Raw genomic sequence first — 8,543 nt, forward strand, 5'->3', positions numbered from 1 at the left:
TGGAGGAGGGAGAGAGGGAAGCGCGCCGGCCGTAGTGCGCATGACAGAAAGGCGGTGCTTCCCCACCACCGTTCCGCCCCTGTCTTCCGCGGTGTGGCGCGACCAGGCTCCGGAAAATCCCGAAATGGGCCTAGAGGCGTTGTGGGGCAGGGCTTTACGGAACAACGCTGGCCCCAAAACCCTGGCGCCAGATGGTTGTCAATCTGACTGTTAAGTTTGTACTAAGGCAGTTCCCAATTAAATGTTCCTCATAGTTTTTATTTGTTTCTTTGAAAATTTTTGTAATAAAGTTACAGATGTTGATAGGAGTCAAAATATTGATTTACCTTTCTAAGGGATAATACAATGAGGAGGTGCAGAAGGAATATTATGGAATACTCTTTCTGTTACCTAAAGCGTGATCCTTGTCCCCATTGCCAGTCCAAAAAGGAGGACAAGGTTTGAGGCGAAAAGAAAAAAAGTTTTTTGTTTTGCTGGCGAAACACAGCGAACTCCTGTGCCAGAGGCTGAGATCCCCTCTGCCTGCGGGAGCACAGGGCTTTGAAGAGCAACATTTAAGGGCTGGGATCCAAATATTATCAGTAGATATAATTAGTGAACAGCCACTGGGTGTCCTGGAGCTTGAGTTCTTAGGTTTGGAGTTTTCTTTGTTCTTGGGGGCAATGACACTTTTCCAGTGAAGGGCATAATAGCTTAGCCTGGGACTGGAAAATGTTAGTCTTGTTTCCCTTATGTTAAAAGGAGAAGGGAAAGAAGAAAAAAACATGTCAGTTTTAAAAAATAAGCCACCTGAGCCCAGCGTGATAGCGCATGCCTGTAATCCCAGTGGCTGGGGAGGTTGAGGCAGGAGAATCAAAAGTTCAAAGCCAGCCTCAGCAACTTTGCAAGGCCCTAAGCAATTTAAGGAGAACTTGTCTCAACGTAAAAGGGGCCAGGGTTGTGGCTCAGTGGTTAAGCACCCTTGGATTTCATGACTAGTACTAAAAATAAATATATAAATAAAAATCAAGCCACCTAAGGTCTGGCAACAAGGTTTATACTCAAAACATAAAGTGATCTTGGTTACATTTCCTTGTATCTTGGTATGGACGGTGATTAACTAGGCAACATAGATCAGTACATTGTGTGATGAATGATGATCCTTGATTAGAATTTCAAAATGGTAGGAGAGAGGTAGGACCATAATAAATGAGACTTTTTTTCACCAAACATTTGTGAATACAAATGCAAACCAAAATGTGCACTGCCCCCATGGATCAAATGAAAATAGTTTCCATTACACTTTTCATCTCAACATCTCTCCTAACCTCACTCCACTCCAGTTATGGCCCTTCCAGAGAACACTAGTGATCTGTATGTGTTACTGTCTAGGGGTCTCGGACTCATTGCTGTTCAGCAAAGAATTGAAGAACAGGACACAGAGGATTATTGCAAACTGTAGAAATAGACTTCTCTGAAGAGAGGGGGCTCCAGAGCCACAAGGTTTGGATTGTTTTTGATAGTCTCTGGATTTCCTCCTTTTTTTTTTAAGAGAGAGAGAGAGAAAAATTTTTAATATTTATTTTTTTAGTTATGGATCAGCAAAGCGTTTATTCAGCATTGGACTTTTGCATCTGGTGGACCCACTTTCCTGATGAAATAAGCTACTGGCCAAAGGGGGAATCTGTGCTTATATAGGTTGCACTGAAAGGTGACTTAATTCATGATAGAGTGTGTCAGTTTGGGCATTCAGGAAACAAGTTTGTGAGAATTTGAAATCTGTTTTTACTGGGCAATGGTTTTCTTTGGGGAATAATGGAGGGTCTGGGGTCATCATTTAGTGCTTATCTCTTTCGATTCAGGGTTCCATTGTACTGTCACTGGGAAAGAATTTTGGGGGGGAAAGATTACTGCTTTGGTTTCCTCCCAGAGATTGCTGTTTTAGGCTTGATGCATATCTCCTTCCCAGGGATTATCTTGCCATCTGGTGAAGTTTGCTTTCTTCCCCGGGATTGTCCTGTCATTGGAAAAGGATGTATTGGGAAAGAATCAATGTTATCAATGTGTTGCCTTCTTCTTCACTCCCTCTTCCCCGGCCACATTATTTGGGGATTTGTCATTTTCCATATCTTACAATGAGCACTTTCATCAACTGGGAACTTGACCTCATTGGAGGACTTCTCCATGCTCCTTTGATCTGGACCCATCCATGACTTCTCATTCAGCATCTTGCCCTGGCTGGCTACATTTCTTCTACATCTCCCTTGGATGGACAAAGCCAATGGTTTTGATACTGGTCTTGGATATCAGGAATGGGCCCTCCTTCCCCCAGTGTTGAAAATAAAATAACTGAGAAATGCTGAGGCAAGTGAAGAAAGCAAGTTTTTTTAAAAATATATTTTTGTTTATTTTTTTTAGTTATACATGACAGTAAAAAGTATTTTGACATCATATGTTTATAAAGTACAACTTCCCATTTTTATGGTTGTACATGATGTGAAGTTACACTGGTTGTGTATTCACATATGAACATAGAAAGCTATGCCCAAATCATTCTACTGTCTTTCCCATTCCCATACCCCTTCCCTTCCCCCAACTCCACTCTGTCCAATACAATGAACCTCCACTTCTCTCCCCCTCGCACCACTGTGAGTCAGCATCTGCATGTCAAAGAGAGGACATTTGGCCTTTGGTTTTATGGAATTGGCTTATTTCATTTAGCATGGTAGTCTCCAGTTCCATCCATTGAACAAAAAATGCCATAATTTCATAATTTCTTCTTTATGGTTTAGTTATATTCCATTGTGTATATATGTACCACATTTTCTTTATCCATTCATCTATTGAAGGTCACCTAGATTGGTTTCATAGCTTAGCCTTTGTGAATTGAGCAGCTATAAACATCAATGTGGCCATAACATTATAGTATTCTAATTTTCAGTCTTTGAGGTATATGCTGAAGAGTGGGATAACTAGATCAATAGTGGTTCCATTCCAAGTCTTCTAAGAAATCTCCATACTGCTTTACAGAGTGGTTGTACCAATTTGCAATCCTACCAGCAATGTATGAGTGTACCTTTTTCCTAACATCCTCACCAACATTTATGGTTAGTTGTATTCTTGATAATTGCTATTCTGACTGGAGTAAGATAAAATCTCAGAGTGGTTTTAATTGCATTTATCTGGTTGATAGAAATGTTGAACATTTTTTCATATATTTGTTGACCAATCATACTTCTTCAGTGAAGTGTCTGTTCAGTTCCTTTGGGCACTGAGTGGGTTATTTGTTTTTTTGGTGTTAAGTTTTTTCAGTTCTTTATATATCCAATACATTAATGCTCTTTGTGAAGTGCAGGTGGCAAAGATATTCTCCCATTCTATAGGCTCTGTCTTCATATTCTTGATTGTTTTCTTTGCTGGGAAGAAGCTTTTTAGTTTGATAGTGTCCCATTTATTGATTCTTGATCTTATTTCTTGTATGAAAGCAAGTTTTATTTAAGAGAGAGACAGAGATAGACTTCTCTGGAGAGAAGTAGGGCCCACAGCTGGGTGTCTGAGAGAGGGGTGTGTCTTGCTCTTTTATAGGCCTCCAGAATCCCCACCTTTTCTTTCTTCTTCATATATGTGCCTAAAGGCAGGAAGAAGCAGTACAGGGGTTTATTGCTCAGGTTGGAAAGTGTAGATCCCCAGGAATTTGGGGTCTGGAGACTCAGAGGTTTTAGCAACTAATTGGTGGGGGGAGGGGAGATTGCTTTTTGGCAAAGAAAACATGGGGAGTCATTTTAGTGGGCTCATTTTATAGCATTATTCTCTCAACCTCATGTTCCCATCACCCTCACCTATTTGTCCCCTTACAGTTTCTTCTCTGTATTTACCTAGTTGCCTCCCAGCAGTATTTCACTGACCCACACACTCCTTGAAATGCTATGGGCAGCTTGTTTTACTTCTTCCTCACTTCTCAAACTTCTCGGCTGGTCCTCTCCTAATTGACTTACAGACTTTGTCTTGCCCCAGATCTTCTGTTCTTCTTTATATCAACACATTCTTCCAAGTAACCTAATCCTGACATTAAAAACTTTCAATATCCTGTCATTCCAATTTGAACCCTTCTGGGAATTACCAACAAATATATTCAACTCCATGATGGACAGCTCTTCAATACCTAATAGGGAGCTCAAGCATCACACAGCCAAAATACTACTAGTCTTCCATCTCTAATGGGATTGACATACAAGGGATTTACTGGGGAAAAGACCTGTGAAGAACCTGGGATAAAGGAGCAGGAGCAGGCAGGAGAAACATTCAGATTACAATGTCATTCTGATACCTGTGAAAAAAATAAAGAGAGAAGGATTGGCTGGGAAGATTCTTAGATCACTATGAGTTCTAGGAAAGTGTTAGTCAGACCAATCAGAAATCCTGAGTCAAAATTGATTATTAGAAGAATCCCCATATCAGCCAGAGAAGACTAGTGTTAGCAAAAAAGAACCAGACAGGATGTAAACTTCACGGATCATCTCAACCTTTTATTCAGGAGTGAAGTTTCTTGCAGCAATGGGGTGGGAAAGAATGGTGTGATGCTGTTGGACCCACTTTCCCGATGGAAAATGAGCCACTAAACAAAGGAGGGGACTGGGCTTATATAGGTTATACTGAGGTGACTTAATTAATGACTGTGTCAGTTTGGGCACTCAGGAATTTGGGGTCTGTTTTACTGAGCAAAATGAGAGGGGGTGAGTGGTCAGTATCTGGGATTCATCTTACTGGACCAGATGGAGGGTGTGGGATCAGTGGTTGGTATCTGGAAAGAATTTGTTTAGGGAAAGATCAATGCTTTGGCCTCTTCCCAGAGACTGCTTTTCTAGGTTTGATGGACATCGCCCCAGGGTTTGTTTTATCACTTTTTTTAATGGGGAAAAAAAATATTTTGGGAAATGACCAATGCTCTCAATGTATGGCTTTCTTTTTCACTTCCTTTTCCCAGGCCTCACTGTTTTGGGTTTTGTCATTTTCCATATCTAATAACTGGTGCTAGCGTATCTGAAACAGTCATTATCTTGGAGCAGCAGATGGAGTCAGGAGAAGGGAATATGGCCTCGGGATTCACAGTGGCAGTAACAACCAGCCATGCTCCCCACAGCAGGCTCTCTTGAAATCAACTGAGTGGTACCTCTCCATAATCACCACACAGGTATTACACATAGCAAAGACTAATAAGTGATGGATAAATAAGTAAAGAAATAGCTGTAAGGCAATGCCTTTCATGAGAAATATGATGAGAATCATTCGTAATTATACATTTCTAGGAATTAAATGTTTTAAAAGTCAAAAAGTCAAAGAGGAATGGGGGAATGGGAATACGAAAGACAGTAGAATAAATGGAACATAACTTTCCTATGTTTATATATTAATACACAACCACAAAAATGAAATCCTAATTAGAATAAGTTATATCCATGTATACATAATATGTCAAAATTCTCTCTACTGTCATGTATATCTAGACCATTGTCTTTTTTTCTTTTTCTGGAATCTATAGGGTTTCATTATGTTTCTAATAATAAAATTATAGACATATAATTTTCATATTATACAATTCACTATTTTAAATGTACAATTTAATTTTTTTAGTTTATTCTCAGAGTTGTGCAATCTTCACCGCAATCAAATTTAGAATTTTTCATCACTCTTAAAAGAAACTCCATATTCATTAGCAGTCACTTCTGTGCAAACATCTTTTCCTCTGGCTTTAGGGAAATGCTAATGTACTTTTTGTATGGTTTTGCATATGCTGAATATTTTATATAAATTGAATCACGCAATATGTGGCCCTTGTGACTAACTTGTTTAAACACTTTAATTTCCTTAAGTTCTTTGAATGAATGTAGCCTCTGTTAGATCTCATACCTCGGTCCTCTCATGGATAGTTTTTTGTTTTTGGTACTGGGGATTCAATCCAAGGGTGCTTTAACACTGAACCACATCCCAGATCTTTTCATTTTTTATTTTGAGGCAGGGTCTGACTAAGTTGCTTGGGGCCTCATTAAGTTGCTGAGGCTGGCTTTGAACTTGTGATCCGACTGCCTCATCCTCCCAAGTTGCTAGGCCACAGGTAATTTCCATTGCCTGCTTTTGATCTTCCTGTGTATGGGCCATACTTTCCTCTTTCTTTGCATGACTCATAATTTTTCGTTGAAAACTGACACTTCAGGTGATATGTCACAGTAACTCTGGGTACTGAGTCTCCTCTCCTCCCTCGGATTTGTTTTTGGTTGTTATTTGATTATTTAGTGGTTTGGGTAGGCTATTTTATTGAAATCCACTTCTCCAAAGGGCAAATACTACGCTGTCACTTTTCAGAGGGCACAGGCTTGGACATGCACACAAGTCACCAGGGGAAGATAGGTGTTTCAGCAGAGTTCTCTTTGACTATATCTTTTCTGGATGTCCCTATTATGCCATCTGCCTCATTTGGTATCACAACCAGATGTTACATTATAACAAGTGATAGGTGATTGCTCTATTAAAAAAAAAATCCCGGAGACATTACTTGCTCCATAATCTAATCCAATAAAAACATATGCAGCAGTAGGTTTTGAAATAAGTCTTTGTGGTTTGTTTTAACTCCAGAAGGATATGTCTTAACTGTTTCTTTTCCTGGATCTCTGGTGACTTACAGTTTCTTGCTCTTAATTTAGGGAAATTATTATATTTGAGAGTGACTGCAGGCTTGCCTGGCCCCCACATACTCTTCAAATAGTGCCAGTTCCTTAGGGGAGAGTTCAAAACTCTCTTTTTTTATTTGTCTAGTTTTTGTTTTATTGATTATTTTGGTGATATCTAGGATTGAATCCAGGACCCACACATGCTAGTGCCCCTTGCACTCTATCTCTGAGATACATCCCCAACCCTTTTTACTTTAGAGACAGGGTCCCACTAAGTTGTTTAGGCTGGCCTTCAACTTCAGATATTCCTGTCTCAGCCTACCAAGTAACAAGAATTACAGGTGCGCACACCACCCCACCCAGACTGGCTGGAGCTCTGTTTTTAGAAGCTCTGCTTCTCCCCTTGGAAACAGTCTCTCAACCACTACTCAGGCACTGGGTGGCTTTGGTGTTCTGAGCTTGCTTCTCCTGGAGTAGAATCTCTGCCATGTGAGTAATGTAGGGTGATCATGGTCCCAACATTCTCCTATACCCGGAATAGAATTTTCCTCCTACGTGTGGAGTCACACTCACCAAGAATTCAGCCTCTGAAACTCAAAGTTGTTGCAGGGGATAAAATTGCTGGAGGCCTCTGTTCCTGGTGAGATACTATATTCTCTCCCACATACACATTGTAGTAGGGATTGAACCCAGGGGTACTTGACCACTGTGATACATCCCCAGCACTTTTTTAAATTTTATTTTTCATTTTGAGGCAGAGTCTCACTAATTTGCTTAGGGCCTTTCTAATTAGCTGAGACTGGCTTTGAACTTGTGATCCTCCTGCCTCAGCCTCCTGTCTGACTGGGGTTATAGGCATGTGCTGCTGAGCCCAGCTTACACTTGGTTTCTTATAGTACTTTGACCAAGCCATATTCTTCTGGGATTTTGCAGAAGACCTATTGCCCTCCTCATTCCAAACTGCCTTGCTCTATCTCTATATAACTAGCTATTTCATTTTAAATATTTCATCTTTTGACTTTACCTGTGTGCCCCTTTATTCAGGAAATCTTCCCTGAGATAGTTGGTTTGGGTAAGGTGCCTTCCCTGGTACACCCATTGAACCATGAATTTCCAACTTCAAATTTATCATACAGTAGTGAATTTGCCTGTCTACTGGTGCCTCTCCCACAGGACTGTAACTCCAGATTATGAACTGTTATGTTCATCAATGTCTCGTTGGTACCTTCAGGTCATTGGTGCTATTAAATTCCATAGGTCAATTAAATCTTCAGCTTAAAGAGTTAGAGGCATCAAAATTACTTAACAGACACAAATGTGCATATACTGTGTATAAATACAGTTATGTGTATATGGGCATAGTACACATATATATTCAGTCAGTGTAATGGAATTTTTCTATCTCTTAACAACATAAAAATAATGAGAAGTGTGGATTTCTTTTATGACTTAACTTTTTTAAAATTAAAAACAGTTGATGCAGTCATTCCTCAGTAAAAACAGGGGATTGATGCCAGAACTCCAACAGATACAAAATCCTCAGACACTCAGTCCTTGATAGAAAAGGCCATTATGTTTGCATGTAAACTCCACTCATCTCTAGATTATTTATAATACCTAATACAATGTAACGGTCATGTAAATAGTTGCTATCTTATATCATTTAGGGAATAAGGACATAAAAAATGTCCTTTTACTTATTCAGTACATCTACAATTTTTAAGGTTAGTTGAATCTACAGATATGAAACTTGTGAATACAGACAGCTAACTGTATTGCAACAGCATAGTCATTAAACGGCTGGAAACCTGATAAATTTAACAGTACTTTTGGAAATAATTTGACAGTATGTTTTAAGAATTTGAAATATGTTTATGCACTCTAGAACTTCACTTCAGG

Source organism: Ictidomys tridecemlineatus, chromosome 5 (genome assembly GCF_052094955.1).
Source record: "Ictidomys tridecemlineatus isolate mIctTri1 chromosome 5, mIctTri1.hap1, whole genome shotgun sequence".
NCBI classification, from domain to species: Eukaryota; Metazoa; Chordata; class Mammalia; order Rodentia; family Sciuridae; genus Ictidomys; species Ictidomys tridecemlineatus.